General features: G+C 35.6%; 1 protein-coding gene across 22 annotated transcripts in view; it reads right to left on the bottom strand.

Annotated features, from left to right (window-relative positions):
• LOC143667177 (CUB and sushi domain-containing protein 1-like) overlaps positions 1-25,071 on the bottom strand; it is a 315,312-nt gene that overhangs the window by 236,661 nt on the left and 53,580 nt on the right. Inside the window, exon 12 of one of the 22 annotated variants that reach the window (XM_077141089.1) lies at positions 2,757-25,050. The exons of the other annotated variants lie outside the window; for them this stretch is intronic. The gene's annotated coding sequence lies outside the window, so the exon portion shown is untranslated. Of the gene's footprint in view, positions 1-2,756; positions 25,051-25,071 lie in introns of those variants that run through there. 22 annotated transcript variants of the gene reach the window in all.

A 25,071-nucleotide genomic window follows, 5' to 3' on the forward strand; every position in this document is an offset into this window, starting at 1 on the left:
GAGTCCTCCTTCATTCTTTTGGATACTGATATCCAGTTCTTCAAGCATCATTTTTTGAAGACTCAGCTGTTGCAGTTGAGTCAACTTCATGGCCTTATCAAAAATAAATTTTCTGTACATAAGAAGGTCTGTTTCTGGATACTCAGTTTGATTCTGTTGGTCAGTATATCACTCTTTGTGCCAGTACCATGCTATTTGACCACTGTAGATTTGTAGTATTCTTTAAAGTCAGGTAGTATGAGACCACCAACATCACTTTTCTTCCTCAAGATATTTTTACATTTTCAGGGCACTCTCCTCTTCCAAATACATTTGATTATTGGTTTTTCTATTCCTGAAAAGTAAGTTGTTGGGATTTTATTTTATTTTTTGCATGAGCAGGCACCAGGAATTGAACCCAAGTCTTTGGCATGGTAGGTAAGAACTCTGCCTGCTGAGGCACCATGGCCTGAACAGTTGTTGGGATTTTAATTGGTATTGCATTGAATCTATAAATCAATATGGGTAGAATTGACATTTTAACTATATTTAATCTTCTAATCCATGGGGATGGTATGTCCTTCCATTTATTTAGGTCTTACTTACTTCTTTTAGCAAAGTTTTGTCATTTTCTGTGTATAGGTCTTTTATGTCTTTCATTAAATTAATTTCCAAATATTTTATTCTTTTGTATGCTATTTAAGTTCCTATTTTTCCTAGAAAAACTGGTCATGGCTGTCAGTCCAGACCACATTGTGTCATAGAATGTGAAGAAAACTGTTGGTTCTCTTATTTCAAACTTCAGATGTCTTACAATCAAGGAAATACCTGTCTCTAATTCTTTGACTCAGAAATTCCTAACACCAATTTTATCCTGAAGTGAGCTTCTTCCTTTGATTTACAGATAAAAATTTCCTTTGACACCATTCCTAATCTATTAAATAGTAGTTTACTTCTTTTAAGAGGAATTGTTTTGGCAAAATATTTGGACATGGAAAGTCTATCATCTTAAGGAGAAAAGATATGATCTATGAAATCTCAGGAAAGTAGCCAGTTGGTGCATGTATGAAGATGATAGATAGTGACTAACATTACAAAGAAATTTCCTCAAGCAAAAATCATCAAAATGCCAATAAATTTTTTGGGATATAGCATGTCTTGGGTACAAAACAAAGATTAAGCAAGTTACAAAGGAAAATAATTAAACTAAAAGCAATAATGGGGGAACAATGGACAAGTTTTGCAGCATTAAATGAAAGGATATAGTAGTGAGAACTGTAAGAGAATTTCATTAACCCCTTAAATAAAGCAACTAAGGAATAATAAACAAAATTTAGGAAAGTATTGAAATATATTCTCATAAGTATAAAAAAGGCTAGCACATTTATTCAAAAAGAGAAACTGGAAGTTTTAAATTGTAAAATGCAATTACTGTTAAAGAATAAAATAGAATATTATTAGATGTAGTGAAATAACAGAATCAAGTAACATTTTGAGAACACTGAATCAAGTAAGAGAAGATATTGGAGCAACTTAGCTGAAACTTACTTTGAATGACTAATAGATGAAAGGATCATAATAGGAAATTATAGGTTTACAGATTAAACCAAAGATATTGAAGTTTGTCAAAAATAACTGGAACAGAGTGCAGAATCAATAATTTAATAAATGGCAGACACATTTTTAAAAATAATCAAAGATCTGAAAATGCAACTTAAATACAGCTTATTATGTCCCTATTTAAACACAAAAGAAAATAAAAGAAATCAACAAGACTGCATCATTTTACAGAACTTTTTAAGAATTCAAAACAATTCTATATACAAACCTAGAAGAATATGTGGCTTACATTTGAAAAAATACAGCAAAAGTTAGTTTTTTTCAGTAAAACAATAAAACCCTGGAAACACTGGACCAACAAGACCAACAGTCTTAGATAAAAACAAAAAAGGAGGTTCCTTTTAGCAGGCTTATTCAGTGACAAGGTTATTTTATTTGAGAAGGAAAAGAAAAACCTGTATAGATTTTTAAATGTCTTGGGTATTTTAAACAAGCTCTTATCACTTGGTTGAATGTATACTTCAAACAGGATTAATTTTAAAAAGAGTTACCCAGAAGGGGATTCTGTTAATTATAATAAAGAATGATCTATAGTGAAAAATGCATGAATCAGGAAACAAAAAATTTGAGTTAATAAATGTAAAAATATGTACGATTATTTTAAAGGTTAAAAAAATAAAGAATGGATGACACATTCCTTTCTGGAGTTCACTCCTGGAGCCCTTTCAAGTAGTTCTGTCACAGGAAGTGGCTCGTTCCAGTTGACTGTGATAGGTTGTGATGCTAGACACATGTGGTGACAAGGAGGCAGACAGATCCAACTAATATGAACAGCCTCCAATGACAAGCTGTCAGGGAGATGCTGCTATCTGAATATCAGTGAGACAAAGTGTCACATGCTATCTATTATGGTTGCTAGCACAAGGTGCTGCCCTGAGATTAATAGTCCCTTAGGCCCACTGTCCATTCATGTCCATTTTCATGGAAATCAAAAGGAAATTTAAGACAGCTTTGGTTCTAGAAATTATACCACAGGTGAAAGAGTATAGATAGTTGGTTTTCATTACTCATATTAGCTGTGTTGGATAAAATCATTGTAAATACTGAATTAGCTAATGCTTAACCACTGCTCCTAGAGGAAATCCAGAGTCAGGTTCCTGTGAGCCTCTGGTTAGAACTGATCAATATATCAACTTTTTACTCGTATTTTTTTTTTTTTTTTTTTTTTTTTTAAAGAGAGAGGGAGGAAAGGAAGGAAAGACAGAGAAGGAAGGAAGGATGGAAGGAAGGAAGGGAGGAAGAAAGGGAAACATTTTTAAACATTTTCTTGTTTTATTATATTTTGTTTGTTTGTTTGTTTTTTACATGGGCTGGGGCCGGGAATCGAACCGGGGTCCTCCGGCACGGCAGGCAAGCACTCCCGCCCGCTGAGCCACCGCGGCCCGCCCCTTTTACTCGTATTTTAATTAGAGAAATTGGAGATTTGAATAAATGCCACGTGAAAAATGCAGCATTCCCCTGTAGCTTTCTATTGTCAACACTTTGCATTGATGTTTTACATTGTTTCAATTGATAAAGAATATTCAAATAGTACTATTAACTGTCATCCACAGTTTATATTAGGTGTATTTTTCTCATGTAGCACCCTATTATTAACACTTTGTTCTTGCGTCATGCATTTGTTATAATTCTTGAAAGAGCATTCTTATATTTTTACTATTAACCCCAGTCCATTGTCCACAACAGGGTTCATTAGGCTATACAGTCCCATGCTTTACCTTCTAACATATGTTCTAGTAGCATGCACAACCCCAAATTTCCCCTTTCAACGGTATTCACATACATGGTTCAGCACTGCTAATTATGCTCACAATAATGGGCTACCATCACTATTGTCCACTTCCAAACCTTTACATTCAACCTAAACAGAAGTTCTGTATGAATTAAGCATCAGCTTCTCACCATTCACTGTACCAATCTATCTCCTGGTAACCTATATTCTAGATTCTGACTCTGTGAGTTTGCTTGTTATAATTCATTCATATCAGTGAGATCATACAATATTTTTCCTTTTGTGTCTGTTTTATTTCATTCAACATAAGGTTCTCAGGGTTTATACATGTTGTCACATGTATCAGAACTTCATTAGCTTACAGAAACCACATTCTCTTTAACCATTCATTGGCTGATGAATACTTGGGTTGCTTCCATTTTTGGCAAATGTGAATTATACCATTATGAGCATCAATGTGAAAGTATCTATTTGAGTCCTTGCTTTCAATTTTCTGGGTATGTATCTGGTGGTGGGATTGCCAGGTCATGTGGTAATTCTATACTTAGCTTCCTGAGGAACTGCCAAGCTGTCTTCCACAGTGGCTGAAACATTTTATATTCCCATCAGCAAGAAATTAATATTTCAATTTTACCACTATTTTTTTGTTTTTAATAGTAGCTATTCTAGTGAGTATGAAATGATATCGCATTGTGGTCTTAATTTGCATTTCCCTAATAGGTAGTGATGTTGAGCAACTTTTATTATGTTTTTAGTCATTTGTATATCCTCTGTGCTGTTTTGAAATTGTTGTGTTCCCAGGAAAGGCATATGTTTTAACCTTGTTTCAGTATTTCTGGGTGGGATCTTTGGATTAAGTTGTTTCCATAGAGCTGTGACCCATCCAGTTGTGTGTGACCTTTTGATCAGGTGGTTTCCATTGAGATGCATCTCCACCCATTCAAGGTGGGGTTGCTTACTGGAGTCCTATAAGAGGGAACCATTATTGGAAAAAGCTTTAGAGCCCACACAGCCAGAGACCTATGGAGATGAAGAAAGCAAATGCCCCCAGCGAAGCTGTTTGAAATGATGGTTTCTCAGCAGATGCCAGCCATGCACGTTCCCAAATGACAGAGGTGTTCTGGACCCATTGGCCTTTCTTTGGAGTTAAGGTATCTTTCCCTAGATGCCTTAGACTGAACATTTCTATGGCCTTAGTACTGTAAACTTGCAACTTAATTCTCTTTTTAAAAGCCATTCCATTTCTGGTATATTGCATTCCGGCAGCTTTAGCAAACTAATATATCTTCTTTGGAGGAATATCTATTCATCTTTTGCCCATTAAAAAAAAGTTTCATTCACATACTAAACAATCCATCCAAAGTGCTCAATTTTTAAATTGGGTTGTTTGTCTATTTACCAATGAGTTGCAAGATTTCTCTTTATACTCTGGGTATGAAACCCTTATTGGATATACAGTTTCCAAATATTTTCTCCCATTAGGTAGGCTGCATTTTCATGTTCATGGCAGTCCTTCAAAGCACAAAAGTTTTCAAATTTGAAGAGGACAAATTTATCTATTTTTGTCTTTCATGGTTTGTGCTTTGGGTATAAGATCTAAGAAACCAGATCTTGCATAACACATGATCCTGAAGATGTTTCCCTACATTTTCTTCTCAGATTTTTTTAGCCTTGGTTCTTGTATTTAGGTAAATGATCCATTTTGAGTTAATTTTTATATATGGTTTGAGATATGGCATCCTCTTTCATTCTTTTGCATATGGATAATTAATTTTCCCAGCACTACCTGTTGAAGAAACTACTCTTTCACAACTGCATGGGTTTGGGAGCCTTGACAAAAATAAATCAGCTATGTGTGTAAAGTTCTATTTCTGAACTCTCAGTTAGATTCCATTGGTCAATATTCCTTATTCTAGTACTATATTGTTTTGACCACTATAGCTTGTAATATGCTTTGAAGTCAGGAAGTGTGAATCCTCCAATATTTTTTCTTTTTTCAAGATTTTTTTGACTATTCAGGGACCCTTATCCTTCCAAATAAATTTGATGATTGCCTTTTTTATATCTGCAAAGAAGGCTGTTGGAATATTGTTTGAGATTGTATTCAACAGATAGAGAAAATAATAGGAAAAAAATTGAATCATGTCTCTGGGACTTGAGTAACAGCACCCAGTATACAAACACACTCATCATGAGTGGTCCAGAAGGAGAAGAGAAGGGAAAAGAGGCAGAAAGAATCATTCCATTTAACCCCACTTTTACTTTCATCCTGTGAGGCTTTTTTGCCTCCAGTTCTTCAATTCAGAAAGATAGATCACTTTAGAAAACGTTGATTTTATCTTTTGGTGGTCCAGTCAGCTGAAACTGGATACTGCAAGCATTTCTATTGCACTCTCTGGAGGCCTTTTTGTATGCAGCACTCCTCAGGGGCTTGTGTTTCATCCTGAATCTCTACAGACTTAGGTTCCTGTGCCTTAATGTGCCAGGTGTTCTACAGTGTCTGCAGTAGGAGGGGCCAGGGCCATGCTGTCTCTGTGTAGTTTCCAAACCTTGTGGGACTAAGTGATGGGGAGGGGAATGGGAACTGCCAGCACTCTGGAATGGAATTTTCCTGTCTGATATATTTCTGTTTCTTCCATTCAACATTTGTGGAGTCCTTCTCCAGTTTCTGCTTTCTTCTAGAGTTCTAAGCAAGTGACATGTCCTATTATTCACTAAATCTCTGGGGAGGCTTTTTTAGGGGATATCTTATATCACCATGTTGATAATGGCACCTTATAGGCCAGGGAATACTGTTTCCTCTCCCATACATGCACAATCTTGTTTTATGTATGTTTGTATGTAAAGATACCTTACTTAATATACTTTGTTGAATCATTAACATTGAACTGATGATAGCACTGTAACTCATTTCTGAAGAAAAAAAGCTTATTGTTCCAGTTTGCTAATACTGCTGGAATACAAAATACCAGAAATGGATCTTTTATAAAGGGGATTTACTAAGTTATAAGTTCACAGTTCCAAAGCCACAAGGATGTCCAAAGTAAGGCATCCAGAAAAAGACACCTTGGCTCCAAAGAAAAGGGTGAATGGCATCCCAGTTTCCTCTATCACATGGGAAGGCATGTGGCCGGTGTCTTCTGGTCCTTTCTTAGCTTCTCTGGAGCAAACACTGGATTTCTTCTCTTAGTTTCCCTTGGCTCTCTCCAGCTTCTGGTTTTTCAGTACCATGGATCCTTGCTCAGAGTCTCATGCGAAGGCACATGGTGATGTCTATTGGAGCAAACACTGGATTTCTTCTCTTAGCTTCCATTGGCTCTCTCCAGCTTCTGGCTTTTCAGTACTGTGGATCCTTGCTCAGCATCTCATGGGAAGGCACATGGTGATGTCTACTGGGCTCTGCATCTCCAAATGTCTGTGTCTAGGCTTTCTCTATATTTGGCCATCCAAGAAGCTCTGTCTGCACTCCAAGTGTCTCCAAGTGTCTGGATCTATGTTGGCTCTGAGTTCTTCCCCTATCTGTGAGTTCTCTTAAAGACTTCAGTAAACTAATTAAGATCTACCTGGAGTGGGTAGAGTCACATCTCCATCTATTCAAAATGTCCAGCCCACAATTGGGTGGTGACATATCTCCATGGAAACAACCTAATCAAGGTGCCCCACCCTTTAATACTGAATGAGAATTAAATGAACATGGCTGACCCCACAAGATTGGATCAGGATCAAAAGAACATTGCTTTTCTGGGGTACACAACAGTTTCAAACCAGAACACTTATCAAACACATATTTTTTCTGTAATATGCATGCATTAGGCAGGGTTCTTCAGAGAAACATGACCGTTGGGATAGGCAAATCCAAATTCCATGGTGCAGGTTGCAAGTTTGGATCTTAATGGTGATATTTAATTCTGCAGAAGGCACAAATTGGGGACCTAAAAACTTTCATATCCTTCATGTGACACTTGAAGAATTTAAAAGAAGGAATTTAAAGCCATGAATGCATTCTTTATGTTAACATATTAAAGAGAAACCAGCCAACATCATTATATGTTTTAACTCTATAATACTCTGTTAAGGTATTAAATACACTATTACCCAGAATCTTGCCTTTTATATGCATTTGAAGAACAGCATCCAATGGTGATATGTTGCATATTTCTATTGCCAATTCATGCCATGGATCATGAGTGCCTTTTTAATCATTGAAAATAGAGACATTAGTGCATTTTAAGCTAATCAAATTAATGTGCCAATTCCCAAAAACCCAGAACTAACTCAGAAACCTTTCCTTAAGGTTCTGTTTCTCAAAAACCACTCTTAGTACCAAATCTGAATCAGTCAGGGTTCTCCACAGAAACAGAACCAGCAGTTAATATATGTAACTATTAAAAGATGTATTATAGGAATTGGCTCACATTGTATCTGGATTTTAGTTTCCAGGTTCTTGCTCATGCCATGAGAAAGAATTCAAGGGCACAGCACTAAGAATAAGCAGACAGATTTATTTCTCAGAGAACTGAAGATGGAGAGAGAGAGGGAGAGAAAGAGAAAATGGGGGCCTTGATTTGGCTTTCACTCCCCCAGACCAGAGTTCCCAGATTCTTAGAGACAAACAAGCTAGTGAGTGGGACAGTCTCAAAGAGCCAAGGAGAGAGAGAGAAAGAAAAAGAGAGTTACCCAAGGACATAGGAGAGGATAGCAACAAGCCATGTGAGAAGAAAAAGTGAAAGCACACTGCTAAGCTTCCTGGTTACTAGTCATGATTTAATAGTCCAGAAGTGTCTCTTGGCTGGCTTGCTAAAAAGATGTTACAGGGGCTCTGCCAGCACCAGTGCAGAGCCCCTTTTCAGGTTTAGAGTTTTGCTGATCAGAAGGAATTCAAGGATGCAAAAATATAGGGAAGGGCAAACAGCAAGATTTATTAAAGTGAAAGTACATGTTAAGGGAGTTGATGCAGCTGTAACATGATAGTGGGCATTGGCCAGTCCTAATTCCATAAGGTAGGCCACAGGTTGGGAATTTGATGGTGATGTAATCCCACAGAAGAAGCCACAGTTGGGAACTCTGATGAAAGTGATGATGAATTCCCCCAAAGAAGTTGGCTGACTGAAATAGAGATAGAAATTCTTCCTTCTGATTTGCTGAAATCATCAGTTCTTCATTTAAAGTCACCAACCGATTGGATGAGAATTCTTTCATTGCTGAAAGTCATTTCATTGATTGTAGATGTAATCAGTGATAATTGCAATCAACTGACTAATGATTTCATTCAATGAAATGCCCTCATAGTAACAACAGACTAATGTTTCCTTTACCAAATAACTGAACACCATTACCTGACCAAGTTGACACATGAAATTAACCATAACAGCATATTACAGCTATTTGGCACTTGGTAACAGTATACAGCACTTCAGCACTTCACTTGTGGGGCTATTTTAAACAGGAAAATCACCAATTAAAAGCACAGAAATAAAAAAAAAAGCAATTAAAGGCACTAAATATACTGTGAAAAGGACAGCTATTTACAGTTTGAGAGTTGAAAGAAGATAGAGCAACCTGTTTAATCTTAGCTGAGAATGTGCATGTTGATTTTGAGCCAAAAAAATGTTTTTGCTGCTCTGCATATGGCTGCAAATACTCAGAAAACTGTTGTAAGTATTGATTTTGGCATTAACAAATAAATGTTAGAGAGTTACTGAATTTGCAAATAATGAGGATCTTATATGTGTTGAGAGGAGAATGTGCAGATGGGAAAATATTACCATTTTCACCATTGTCTGTTGCTGATTGGAAGGGGCATATAAATCACTTATGGTCCTTCAATCTAATATCCCTCAATCAGCAGACATAGTGATTTTTATGTTTCATTCCTCTCTGATTATGCCTAAAAATATCTTAATTTCTACCAAAAATCCTATAATTATCAGTAAACTATGATGAGTATTACCACATGCTTCAATTCACTGTATTATTCTACAATAAGAAACATCTTTCAAAACTAGGATAGGATATTTAATCAAATATGCCTTGATGAAAAGGAATACACGAACCTCCTCCTTTTGTGCTTTGTCTCTAATTATTTATTTTTAAGCTCTAGTGCTCTACGTAATTTTCAGCTATCTAGAAATTTCTCTCCCCTGCCTTCAGCATAGCTGCCTTTTCCAGTACGTTCCTACTTTGGAGATCCTTTTCCCATGGAACTGCCTCTGATCTCTCTGTGCTATTTCCCCCTTACTCTACCCATCGACAGGCACAGTCATTGCATTGTGTTATTTATTTTTCCCAAAACTTCTTAATATTACCTGAGATTATTTTATCTAAGTAGTTGCATTGGTTTGGAGTTGTATATGCTGAAGAAAAAAACATGTTCTTAAACTTAAATCTATTCCTGAGCATGTGAACCCATTGTAAGTAGGATGTTTTGATGAAGTTGCTTCACTGAAGGTATGGCCCAATTCAAACAGGATGGATCTTGAGCCAATTACTGGAGTCCTTTATAAGCAGAATGAAAGTCACACACAAAGAGAGAAAACCACAGGAGGGAATAGCCAGAAGGCCAGAAGCTGACCATCAACTGAACCCTGGGGAGAAGGGAGAGAGGAGGAGAGGTTGCTATGTGCATTGCCATGTGACAGAGAGCTCAGGAACAAGGATGACCGATAGCCAGCCCCAGAAAGGCAGACTGAGAAGAGTATTGCCTTGATAACACCTTGATTTGGACTTTTTCCTGCTCTCAAAACCTTGAGACCTATAGTTTAAGCCAACCTATTGCAGGGTATTTGCTTAAGCAGTCAAAGAAACCCCAAACATAAGCTATTTATTTAATTACTTGCCTATTTTCTTTTCTATCTTTCCCATTAGTATGTAAATTCTATGAAAACAGCTTTTTTTTTTATAAAAATTTTCTCATTACTGTGCTCACTCCAGTAATGTGTCATATGTTAAATGCTCAGTAAATTATTTTTGAAGAATTACTCTTAACTTTCATTTTTTCACTGGTAACACTTAACCTAAGGAAACTGGGATCATTATATGTATACTATCATATGGACATCTTTTGATGGCCAAAAAAAACATATTTGATGGACTTACCTTATGAATAATTAAATCAGCACTAATTGTACAGCAAAGTGAAGTTGATGGTTTTTATAATTAAGGATAAATTTACATCATGAATATCTTGTAATGCTCCTGCATACCATTTGAGGATTATAGAAGATTCATTTTCTTTTCATTTATTGAATTTATCATTTATTAGGTTAAATAGATTATTTTTCTGGTTCCACTTGATTTACCATTACATATCGAAAATAACTGTAAAAAAGTAAACCATTTCACCAGAAATCAAGCTTATGAACATTTTTTAGTAGCTCAATTTTTCTGTTCTACCTGAAAAAATATAAAAGGAGTTCTTGCTATGTCATTTTTTACAAGTAGTAGACTCTCAATTTTGATATCAAAGAATTACTTTTGTCATTATATTCTTTTGTAATAATTGGGCAGAAATAAGTATATAATTACAAAATCTACAAAAATATTAAGTATATTACAACTCTCTTCTAATGTTCTGGGTCATACATATTCATTTGAAAATATGTTTGGACAACACTACACTTGACTTGTAGCTATACATACAACTGGGAGCTAATAGAGAACTGCAAACTTTCTTCCTGTGATAATATGTTAACAATAATGTTATTGAGATTCTACCAAATGATGTATTCTAGGTATTGTTAGTAACGTTGTAGTAGAAAGCATAACATTGATTAAACCTGGAGTCTCCTTGCTAACTGGAGAATTAGCAAGGGGAACTCTCCCCACACAAATTTGGCACATAGATTATACTGAAACTTTCTGTTGCAATAGAGGATGTCAATATATTTTTACCTGGGTAGTTACCTACTCAGGATTGCTTCTCACCTGTGCATATCAATGTGCCACTCAGAAAAATTCATGTAGAATTCAGACATCATTACCTTATATTGCAGGATTCACACACAAATCCAAAGTGTCAAAGGATCTCATTTAAAGGAAGGGAGATAGATAACTACTGCCATCAAAATAATATAGAATAGGGTTGGGCAATGGTGGCTCAGTGGCAGAATTCTTTTTTTTATAATTTATTTTTTTTGAATACAAAAAAACACTAAATAAATGCAAACATTCCTATTTTGACCATTCCGTTCTACATATATTATCAGTAATTCACAATATCATCACATAGTTGCATATTTATCATCACGATCATTTCTTGGAACATTTGCATCTATTCAGAAAAAGAAATCAAATGAAAACAGAAAAAAATTTATACATACCATACCCCTTATCCCCCCCTTTTATTGATCACTAGGATTTCAAATAAATTTATTTTAACATTTGTTTCCCCTATTATTTTTATTCCATATGTTCTACTCATCTGTTGACAAGGTAGATAAAATGAGCATCAGACACAAGGTTTTCACAATCACACAGTCACATTGTGAAAGCTATATCATTATACAATCATCTTCAAGAAACATGGCTACTGGAACACAACTCTACATTTTCAGGCAGCTCCCTCCAGCCTCTCCATTACATCTTGGATAACAAGGTGATATCTACTTAATGCGTGAGAATAATCTCCAGGATAACCTTTCAACTCTGGAATCTCTCAGCTATTGACACTTTGTCTCATTTCACTCTTCCCCCTTTTGGTCCAGAAGGTTTTCTCAATCCCTTGCTGCTGAGTCTCAGCTCATTCTAGGGTTTCTCTCAATCCCTTGATGCTGAGCCTCAGCTCATCTTAGGATTTCTGTCCCATGTTGCCAGGAAGTTCCACAACCCTGGGTGTCATGTCCCATGTACATAGGGGGAGGGTAGTGAGTTTACTTGTGTTGGCTGGAGAGAGGGGCCACATCTGAGCAACAAAAGAGGTTCTCTTGAGGGTGACTCTTATGCCTAATTTTAAGTAGGCTTGACCTATCCTTTGTGCGATTAAATTTCATATGAACAAACCCCAAGATTGGGGGCTCAGCCTATAGCTTTGGTTGTCCACACTGCTTGTGAGAATATCAAGAATTCGACTTGGGGAAGTTGAATTTTCCCCCATTCTCACCATTCCCTGAAGGGGACTTTACAAATATTTTCTTTTACTCACTGATCAAATCACTCTGGGATTTATCAGGGCATCAATCTGGACAAACCAACAAAATCTCATGTCCTACTCAAGGTTCCATGTACTTACAGTTTTGAATTAAGCTGTCTACATAAGTTATATTAGGAAATGCACTAGACAAAATATAAATTTTGTACCAAATAAACATTTTTTGCTTTAGTCTCACATATAAGCTGAAATTTTAAAATATTAATTACCATCTATTTTCAGCACCCTGTAGCAATGACATTTCTTTGTTCTTCCTCATGCAAAAAAAAAAACATTTTTAAACTTTTTACATTTAGTCACTATCATTATACACTCTAGGCATTCCTAGATTATACCATCTCAATCTTTATTATCTTTCTTTCTGATTTCATTTGTGCCCCAGCCCTCCTCCCTCTATCATTCTTTCATTCAGCTTCATTCAGTGTTTTAAGATAATTGTATTACAGTTAGGTAGTATTGTGCTGTCCATTTCTGAGTTTTTACATTCAGTCCTGTTGCACAATCTGTATCCCTTCAGCTCCAATTACCCAATACCTTTCCCTCTTTCTATCTCCTGATGGTCTCTGGTACTAACGAAATTCTCCAAGTTTATTCACTAATGTCAGTTCATATCAGTAAGACCATATAGTACTTGCCCTTTTCGTTCTGGCTAATCTCACTCAGCATAATGTATTTAAAGTCCAACCATGTTGTTATGTACTTCATAATTTTATTCTTCCTTACAGCTGCATAATATTCCATTGTATGTATATACCAGAGTTTGTTTAGCCACTCATCTGTTGATGGACATTTTGGCTGATTCCATCTATTTCCAATTGCAAATAATGAAGTTATAAACATTGATGTGCAAATGTCCATTTGTGTCCTTACCCTTATGTCCTCTAAGATACCTAGCAATGGTATTGCCAGTCATATGGCAATTCTATATTTAGCTTTTTGAGGAACCACCAAACTGCCTTCCATAGTGGTTGTGCCATTTGACATTCCCAACAACAGTGGATAAGTGTGACTCTTTCTCCATATCCTCTCCAGCACTTGTCATTTTCTGTTTCATTGATAATGGCCATTCTGACAGGTGTGAAATATCTCATTGTGGTTTTCATTTGCATTTCCCTAATAGCCAGGGAAGCTGAGCATCTCTTCATGTGTCTTTTGGCCATTTGTATTCCCTCTTTTGAGAAGTGTCTGTTCAAGTCTTTTGCCCATTTTTTAATTGGGTTGGCTGTCTTTTTGTTGTTGAGTTGAACACTGTCTTTATAAATTCTGGATACTAGACCTTTATCTGATATGTCATTTCAAAATAGTCTCCCATTGTGTAGGCTGTCTTTTTACTTTCTTGATGAAGTTATTTGATGTGCAAAAGTGTTTAATTTTGAGGAATTCCCATTTCTTTCTTCCTTTCTTCAATGGTCTTGCTTTGGGTGTAAAGTCTAGAAAACCATCTCCAAGTATAATGTTTATAAGATATTTCCCTACATTTTCTTCTAACAGTTTAATGGCCTTAGATCTAATGTTTAGGTCTTTGATCCATTTTGAGTTAACTTTTGTATAAGGTGTGAGATATGGGTCCTCTTTCATTCTTTTGCATACGGATATCCAGTTCTCTAGGCACCATTTATTAAAGAGACTGTTCTGTCCCAGGTGAGTTGGCTTGACTGCCTTACCAAAGATCAATTGTCCATAGATGTGAAGGTCTATATCTGAACACTCTATTCAATTCCATCGGTCAATATATCTATGTTTATGCCAGTACCATGCTGTGTTGATCACTGTAGCTTCATAATATGCCTTAAAGTCAGCTAGTGTGAGACCTCCAACTTCATTTTTTTCCCCTTAGGATACTTTTAGCTATTTGGCATCAGTGGTAGAATTCTTGCCTGCCATGCCAGAGACCCAGGTTTGATTCCCAGTGCCTGCCCATGCAAAACAATAATAATAATAATAATAATAATAATAGTAATAATAATAATAATGATTTAGAATAGATATATCATATCTCTTATTATCCACAGGCTACTGGACTCCTTGAATGAATGATTGCCTTACTAAAAGAAAAATTACATAAATTGGGACAAAATTATTATGCTAATAGGTAAGCAAATGTATTTACTGAATTGCAACAATTAAATAATAGACCTTTAGGAGATTCCACCCCATTGGCATGAATGATGACTCTAAATTTACAAATAAGATATCAATGCAAAGTAACCACCCTGAGTGTTGGGCTTTAATCCCTGAGGCCCAAGCTCCATATCCCAGAATTATAGGATCAGCTGGTAATGACGTATACACTCCAAAAGAAGCATGGGTTGATCCAAATAAAACAGAGTGTATATGTACAGGAATTGGAGTTGAAATTCCAAAAAAGGTATTTTGGACACATTTTGCCCCAACCTAGCTTGGCATTAAAAGGCCTACAAGTCATGACTGGAGTCATAGATTCTGATTATGTGGGAGAAATAAAGGTATTGCTGAATAATGTTTCCAAAAAACAGTACATATACTGGATAATGATACAATAGCCCAATTGGTTGCTATACCCTACAAGAAAGGTGAATGGGAGCAATTATCCCAACCCCCTAATGCAACCACTCAGAGTGGTGGCTTTGGCTCTACTAATATGAAAACTGGTTTTAGAGTATGGGTAAGGAAACATCCACAGGATAGATTAAAATCAGTAGAGGTCATTGTGGAAGGAACAAAAATACTGTGGTCATGGTTTACTCAGGAAGAGATGAAGTTGAAATTCTACCTAATCAATTGTTTCTCCATGAATAAAGTGTTTTACAGGATGACTTCTCCTCTAGAGTGGCTGTCTGATGATTGCCTGTACTCTAGGAGTAAGATTAAATGCAACTGACTTATTGAAAATCAGGTCTGGATGAAGCAACTTCACCAAACCATGGCATCAATTCAACTTCAGTGAACTAAAATTACAGGGCAATTTGATCTGTGTGACTCATCAATCTTACAATGTCTTTAATATCACCAGGAATGGGATTGGAATTCATTATCAGAAAGGTGATAGAATATACAGAAGACATTTCTTGCAGGGAAATTTTCTTTTCAACATCACTATGCAGGCACAAGTATATATAATTTGTTGTCTTCCTAATACTACCATGTTAATCCCTCTTCCACTCCCAATGGCCCCAAGTAGGATCATTAATACCCTGCTGTATCAATAACACCGGATATAACTTAACCCAAATTCCTCTTATACCACTATATTTAACACCTCTATGATTTTATTTTGTACCAATTCCACTCCCATTATTAGTCAAATATAGTGGGCTGAATATGTCAAGATTATATTTCCAGGACAGAAAACATATTTGCATAATATAGAATGGTTTCCTACATCCTGTACAAATACATCCAATGCAACAAGTAAGAATATAACTAAATGTAATATCACCTTTCCCAAAATGCAACAATGCAACTGGATTAAAAGGGGGTGGCATGATACTATTATAGGAGTGGGAACAGGAATGGGGGTACTCAACTCTGTAGATCTAAGAAGCTTGACTAATTGGTTATGCCAAACTGGTCAAGATATCTCCCAAGCTTTATCCATAAATGTATGATGGTTACCACATCAAAATGAGCTAAAATTTGATACACAATTTGTAAAGTTATTTAACAAATCTGTTATGGCCACTTGGGGCATTGATAGTAATATTGTATCATTCAATTGGACTTCTGTTCTTTGCAGAATTTATATGCTCTAATACAAAAGGAAAATGCTCAGTGATTGTTAACTACTAATTCTTATGAAATGTGGAGGTCTATGTTCACTAAATACATAAACTGTTCATCGTGGCTGCAATTAATAGATCTTGTTAGTTTGCACTGATACTTACTGTACAGGGATTGTGCAGTACCTTCACCCTAAACACTTCATACCCTTTGCCAATTTCATGTATTATCATTTGTATTACATATGTACTTTGCTTTGTCCTAAATATTCCATACCTACATTGATCAGTATAATATCACTTACTACCTTAGGTGATTGTGCACAAGCTGACTTAGGGCTAAACTGTGCTGGATCAACTAAAGAAATGGAATATTGCATGTTACAACATTTTTCTCATCTATGTACTTTCACTTTATTTCCACAAAGTAATTTTTCAGTCCACTATGAAATTGAAACAAAGCATGATTGTACAGTGAATGGAAATCGGACTGAGCTAGCTAAAATGAATATTGCTCCTCCATTCTCTGGATACATGCAGCATCTAGAAATGTTTAACTGGCTGGGTGAGGTTTTTTATTTGTCCCCTGACCATCTGATAAGCCTATTCAACTGTTGGACCCCCAAATCTTTGCCACTACCTGTTACTTGTAGTTCTTTACAATCATTATTAGATATTATAGATAGCTCTTCTCTTTTACATGACCTTTCGCAAACTTATGTAAAATGCCTTAATAAGCATAGAATGCTAACCCAGATAGTAGCAGGAAAATTAATAGATGCATCTCATGTTATAGCAACTGATACTGATCATCATTGGTTTGATTTTTTATTTCAGTCTTCAACTGCACATCAATAGTGGCAGGGAATCTTTCATCCAATATTGATTATCATTATTGTGTTGGTTCTAATATTAATAAGTAATTGCTGCATGCATGTCAAGATATGAAATATTTGTGTAACCACAACCTCCAAAGTTCCCATGACATATGGACATATCAGATACCAGGACAATTTACTGGGTAATGATATAAGAATTTTCCATGTCCACATTTTAGTAAACAACTTATCATGATCTTTAAGAGTTTGCCTCACTTTAAGACTTACTACCATCCAGAAATGAAAACATAAAGTCAGTAAATACCCTAGAGGAACACCTTGACACTTTGTTCTCACCACAGAAACCAGCCTAGCTCAAACATGTGCAATTGCCCATATCACAAGTAAACATCTAGTGACAATTTTTTGTGACAGTGAAACGTACAGATCTGACTGGAAGGACTGGCTATTCTCTGAGTTGGGAATGCACCTTCATGAACATATTTTTGTTCTAGGATGTTTCTCTTGAGACTTAGCTCGGCTCATGAGAAACACTTGAGCTTGGTCATATAAATCAATTGGACCATAGCTAAAGTTATACTATATAAACAGCACATAAACAGCTAGACTTTGGAATTTCTCTTGCCTCCAAGAGGAATTTCCCAGTCAGACCCTGAATGCTGTCTCTGGGATTCCCTAGCTGCATTCTTTGGGTGTTGGTGCTGCCCTGTCCAGTAGTTATATCACTTCTTTCTGTTTTGTTTTGCTTTTAATAAAATTGTATTTTTTACTATTGAAGTCTCTGTTGTCTGTGCATATGAGACTCTAAGTTAAGTGGCCACAGATATCACATTGCTTTCCATGCGTCTTCCCAAATTGAAACTGTTTACTCATTTTGAAATAACTCCATAGTTACCACCCCCTCACTCTGAAAAATCACTATTCTTCTTTATGTCTCTATAAATTTGCTTATTCTAAGTATTCAATAATAGAGAAATAATATAATATCTGTCCTTTTGTGCCTATATTTTTCTCTCAACATGATGTGTTAAAGGCTCTTCCATGTTTTGGTTTTTATATCACCTTTGTACATCATCCAGGGAAACTGCTGTGTATGGGGTGCATTGTGTAAAAAAGCTGAAATGGTCCAAGATTTCCTATAATAACTCCATGACCTCTAAGGAGGTCTAACACTATTCCAATGTGTTCATTAATTTTCAATTTCTGTATTTATTTGGCACATAATATGACAAAGTTTTTTTTTATAAATTCATCCCTAGATAGTCATTAGGAAAAGAAGGACTGAAGCAACTCCTCTTCTGGAATTCCTCTGAAGAGCTAATTAATTTCCCAATACTCCACAATTGAACAGTTATTGAGAACATCAAGAGATTTTGAAACAGAGATATTTAGTGTGAGAATTTTCTCAGTCAAGGAAAGATTTCAATAATGTGAGCTTTGAAAAGAAAACAAACAGCCCATGGTGTTTGGAACATAGAACTGCCAAGATGTACTACATCAAGGTTCTATACTACAATCATATCTACAGTTGGAAACAGTCTAGAGAAAAAAGATGGAACATACTCAAAATTACACAAAAGAATAATTCAGTTTCATCTACTCCTCATAGGGAAAGCCAATTCTTACCCTATCTCAATCCCTGAGCAAAGATCTCCAGAACTGCATAAGAACATTACCATATACCTAATGATGAAATGGTGAGGCTACCAGAAAAGAATGGAAAGATTATGATGAAGCAAAGTTATCATTCCTCCACCATTTGGGAGTATTTCCAGCCCACTCCATGATGAGGTATCTCAGACTGTATAAAACTCTTAATGACCATCTGAGATCTTTCAATGGCCCCTTTCTTTATACATGTTACTTACATTGATAATCTGCTTACTCTTCAATAGTAAACAGGAAATACATTAGTCAGAAATAGATAGCAAGCTAGTAGAAGTGGAAATTGGGTTGCTGAGTCATAAAGAACAACTCAGAGAGTCTTCAGAAGGTGCAGAGACAGAGGACAACAAAGGCAGGAACAAAGCCTCAGTTAAAGCCAGGGCATGACAGTGGGATGTGGTTGCTGCTGCTTCCATAGGCATTGATGCTGGCACTGCTAATGCTGGTGCAGCTGCCCCTCTCTCACGGAATCCTCTGGATGTTATTGCCTCCTGCCACCCTCTCCAGTGATAACTCCAGGCACGCCTACTTCTTCCCATCACCAGCTTTGTGCTTGGTAGGTCTCATTATTCAGCAAATAAAAATCATTGAAGCTAAAAGTTGTTTCTTTAAAAACATCAATAAAATCAATTAACCTTTAACTAGTCTAAAAATATAATAACAGACTATATATTTTTAAGATGTCTGTAGTGGATTGAATTTTGCACCTCAATTTAGACATGATCTTGGCCTCCATCTGTATTCCTGTGGGAGAGGACCCATTTTAAAAAAGACTTCTATAAGATCTTACTTCAGCTAAGATTTTACGTTTAACAGAATAAATTAGAAAAGCCATTTATAAGCAGAAGAAAAGTTTATGGAGGAAGAAGCCATGGGAAGAAATAAGAAATTAAGTCCGTGGAATCTATAGGAGAAAGGGTAAGACATGGTCAGAAGCCTTCCTAAGAAATGCCGTGAACAGAAGGATGTCCAGCCAGTCAGGACATATTGACCCTGGGAGGAAGCAAAACTCTAGTTTCTGAAACTGTGAGGAAATGAATTCCAGTTGTTAAGCAAATTCATGGAAATGCTTTCTTGCCATCAAGGAAAAACAAACGATATCAATTCTACCCAAATGTATTTACAGACCGAATACAATCCCAATCAAAATTCCAATAGCCATCTTTGAAAAATAAAAAAGACAAACATCAAATTTACATAGAAAGGCCAATGGCCCCAAAAGCAGAAACTATCATAATAAGGGAAAAAGTTGGAATAATCACACTTTCCAGTTTAAAAACTTATAACAAAACTACAATTATCAAAGCAGTTGGAACTAGAAGAAGAACATGTATATAGACCAATAGAATTTGATTGATAACTCAGAAATAGATCCACACAGCTTTAGCCAATTGACATTGACAAAGGCACCAAGTCCACTAATTGGGAAATAATAATCCCTTCAACAAATGATGCTGAGAAGACTGGGTATCCATATGCAAAAGAATGAAAGTAGTCCTTTACATTGTACCAAATACAAAAAATAACTCAAAATGAATAATGTATTAAAAACCTCCATTTAAGAATTAAAAAATATAAAAATCCTGTAAGAAAAGAAAGGAAAATATCTTCCAAGATGTGTTAGGAAATACGTTAAAATTTACACCAAAAGCATGAGCAAGAAAATAAAATACAGATAAACAGGACTTCACAAAATTGAAATCAATCAAATGGAAAGATCAATAAAATAGGTAAACTTTATGCTAGGATGAAAGCTTTGGTAGTCAAGGATGCTGATGGCAGCACATTGTGAACGTATTTAACACCACTGAGTTGCATAACTGAATATGGTTGAAAAGGGTTATTTTAGATGATATAGGTTAATAGAACAAAAATTTAAATAAGCCATAAAAATGTACAATTCAAACAGTGACTCCTAATTTTAAATATGGACTATAGTTAATAGGATAATTATAATAATTGCAACAATTTTAACAAAGCTACCCCATTAATCCAAAGGTATTTGGAGAATGGTATTTTCTGCACGATTTACCTGTAAACCTATAATTTCTCTAATACAAATAAACAGGAAGAAAAAAATGAAAAGAAGGAAAGGAAGGAAAAAGGAAAGAAAGAAAGAAGATCTAAAATAAAACACCTAATCTTATACCTTGAGAAACTAAAAAGAAAGAGCAAACTAAACCAAAAATTAGTAGAATGGGGAAAATCACAGATATTTAAATGAATACAAATGAAATTATCAAAGAAAAACAATAGAAGAAATGAATGAAACTGAAATATGGTTCTTGGAAAAGATGAATACAATTGATGAACTTTGGTATGATTAACAAAGAAAAGAGAAGTGGAAAATTGCTGAAATTAGAATTGAAAGAAAGGGCATTATTACTGACCCCGTGGGAAAAAATAATTTGAAAATGATGCTATACACAATTGTATGTCAACAAATTATATAACTCAGATGAATTCAAATTTCTAGGAGTAAATGAACTATCAACACAGATTCAAAAAGAAAAAGAATATTTCAGCAAGCCAACAATAACTAAACAGTTTGAATAAGTGATCCAAAATCTCTCAACAAGGGAAATCCTATACCAGATAGATTCATGGGTGAGTTTTGCTAAATATTCCAAAAAGAATTAACACCACTTCTACTCAAAGATTTCCAAAAAATTGAAGAAGATGGAATTCCTATGAATTCACTCTATGATGCCAAAATCACCATAATATCAAAGCAAATGAAAGAAATAAGAAAGAAAAGATAATTACAAACCATGCCTTCATGAGTACAGAGAAAACAATCAAAAAGGAAATGCAAGACAGAATTCAACAGCATATTTGAAGAATTAAACAACATGATCCATTCAGACTCATCCAAGTCACAAAACGGTGGTTAAACATACAAAAATAAACCAATGTAACACAACATATCAAAATAGTGAAGTTGAAAAACATAAAACATGATCCCTTCAATTGATGCAGAAAAGGCATTTAAGAAATGAAGCATCCATTCAAACAGAATCTGAAAAATAGGAATGGAAGGAAATGTCCTCAACATGATAAATAGAATATATGAAAAACCCCACTGCTAGTATCATACTTAAGTGAGTACTTTGAGAGTCGAGAGTTTTCTCTCTAACATCAGGAACAGGACAAGAATGCCAACATTCACCATTACTATTTAGCATTATATTGGAAGTTTTAGCTGAAGAAATTAGGTAAGATAAAGAAATAAAAGGTATACAAATGGGAAAGGAAGAAGGAAAACTGTTTCCATTTGCAGATTACATGATCTTATAGAAAATTTTCAAAAAGAAAAAACATCAACAGAGTGACTAGAACTCATAAATAAGTTCAATAAAGTGGTGTGGTACGAGGTCAACACACAATCCTTAGCAGTGTTTCTAAATGAACAACATGAACAGGAAATTAAAGATTTTCTTTACAATAGTAAAGACAAAATGACATCCTGAAGCACATGACAAGATGAAAGAGCCTTGAAGACATAATGCTGAGTGGAATTAGTGGACACAAAAGGATAGCTACTGTAGGATTCCACTTTTATGACTAGCATAAAGGTATAATCAGAGGCTTATAATATGGAATATAGGGGACCTAAAGATACATAGAAACCAGAGATGGGTGAACCATTAGCTAATGAGGTTGAACTCCAATGTAAGGGAATAGATAGAAGTGAAGGTTGTTCTCTAGAATGTCAATTAGTAATATTACCATAATGAAGATAAACAAGATTGAAAGAGGTTGTATAGACCTATATGTCACAATAATTAACCCTAGAAATATGAATTAGTTCTTGAAAGCATTATTTTGAAGATGTGATTTATGTACAAAGAATATTTAAGTCCAGGGTTCAGGGGGAAAATTGCTATTGCATGCTATGGGTTATGTTCAAAAACAAAACATCAGCACTACCACAGCAACAGCAGTAGTAAATAATAGGGGGATGGACAAGAATTAAGAGATTTGGATTTCCTATTTGGTGAGGATGTGTTTATTGGTTTTCTTTCTCTAGGGAACAATGAAATTATCTAATATTGAGAATGTTGATGGACTGTAGATGTTGGGCACTATACATGATGCCTGATAAATGTAGGTGGCTAACAGATTCACCAACTGAGAAGTACGTTAGCCAATGATGGTGTACACTTATGAATGAAGGTTGTGCGACTACAAAAAGGAACAAAGTTGTGAGGCATCCAACGATGTGAGTAAACATGTGGGACATTTGTTGAGGCAAAAGAAGCCAGAAACAAAAGAACAACAATGGTATGGTCAACTTCTGAAAATGCTTATCAGAAAACAGAGGTCTAGATTGTAAGCTTTTAGAGCAGACACATCAAGTCTGAGCTTGTGATTATTATTTCTGGAATTTGAGATAGATAGATAGATACATAGATAGATACATAGATAGATAGATAGATAGATAGATAGATAGATAGATAGATAGATAGATAGATAGATAGATAGATAGATAGATAGATAGATAGATACATACATACATACATACATACATACATACATACATACATACATACAACCTGATATTTAGAGATAACAATGAAGCTGATCAGGTTGGTGTTAAAGTAATTCAGAACACAGGGGTAAGGAAGACAGTCTACATATTTTAGAACCACACATACTCTTTGATACCAGAGGAAGAAAGGTTTATTTTGTCTGAAACTGAAATTTTTTGTCGTGCATAATCTAACTCAACTTATTTGTATAGCTCATTTGAACAACTGAAACAGAGGGAGCTCAGAATAAGAAAGCAGTCCTTTAATCCTGTATAGATTATTGTAATGCCTGGACATATCCTAGAGTTAAGCAGATAAACAAAAAGTATTGACAAAGTCCCTTGAAGGATGGGGGGGAAATATGAAACTATTAAACCGTACCATCAGGAAATCCCTTGATACAGTGTCAAACTTTAGGGAAACCCAAAGCAATAGGCCATACCCTCAATGCTGAAGCTTACTCATGTGAAGCTTATGTACATAGTGGAAAAGCTAAGACTATCTATAGGCATGCCTAAGAGTTACTTCTAGAGGACCTCTTTTGTTGCTCAGATGTGGCTTCACTGCCTCTAAACCCAATTCTGCAAGTGAAATCATTGCCCTCCCCACTACATGGGACATGACATCCAAGGGTGAAAGTCTCCCTGGCAATGTGGGAGATTACTCCCAGGGATGAATCTGGCACCATGGGATCAACAATTCCATCCTGGCCAAAAGGGGTAAAAGAAGTTGAAACTAATAAAATATCAGTTGCAGAGAGAGTTCAAATCGAGTCAAGAGGCTATTCTGGAGGCTTCTCTTATGCAAGCTTCAGTTGGACCATGTTAACCATCATAACCTGCCAAACCCAAACCCTGACCATTCAAGCCAATTCTGAAGAACACTGAGAGCAATATATAAGATTCCACAAGAGCTCCATGATGTTGAGTAACTTTACAGAAACTTACAACATCCAGATGGGTCCCTGGTCCATCTAAGTCCTGAAACCTAGAGGGCCCTGCCTCTCCAGAACATCAGACAGTTTCATCTCCTTACCCCATATTAGTGTCAGACCCTTCCAATATGAAAATTCCAATATGGCCATAGTCCAAACACCCCTAAAGAGAGGATGGATAGACCAAAGGTGATGGTGTGGTGGAGTTATACACTGAAGATAAGATTTCACAAATGAATATGAATGCTGAATCATTAAATTGATATCTCTTTTAGTCACCAGTATCTTAGAGCAGCTAGAAGTAAAAACCTAAAATTATGGAATTGTAACCCATGTTCAAACTTCGAAATATGTTCTACAACTAATTGTGGTGCTGTGCTTTAAAATTTATTGTTTTTTGTATATTTGTTATTTTTCACAAAAAAGAAAGGAAAAAGTCAATTGTAATGATAAAAAAATATATTTAAGCCTTCTATTCTGTTCTGGAGCAGCTAGAAGGAAAAATCTGTGAGGATTGTATAGTAGCCCATGACAAACCCTGGGATCAGTCTTGTAACTGCTTGTTGAAGAGTGTTTTGAAAACTATTGCTTTTTAAATATATGTTATACTATACAATAAAAAAGGGCTAGAGAAATACAAATAGAAACAAGCAATGGTAAGCACTTGGAAATAAAAAATTCTTCCAAAACTTGCCTATTGTTCTCTTCATCTTGGTAGCATAACTCACAAAAGGAACTGAATATTGCATGAGTTTACTGAATATTTTACAAGAACTGTTTATAAATAACCCGTTGCTGTTCTATATCTGCTTCAATCCCAAAAGAACATGTCCGTTTCCAGTTGCAATTGGCCAGATCCATCCAGTTTAAAATCACTGGCTGATGTCTCCAGGAGAGAGAAGACTTCTATACATTGATAAACAGATT

The sequence above is a fragment of the Tamandua tetradactyla genome, chromosome 23 (assembly GCF_023851605.1).
Source record: "Tamandua tetradactyla isolate mTamTet1 chromosome 23, mTamTet1.pri, whole genome shotgun sequence".
NCBI lineage: Eukaryota > Metazoa > Chordata > Mammalia > Pilosa > Myrmecophagidae > Tamandua > Tamandua tetradactyla.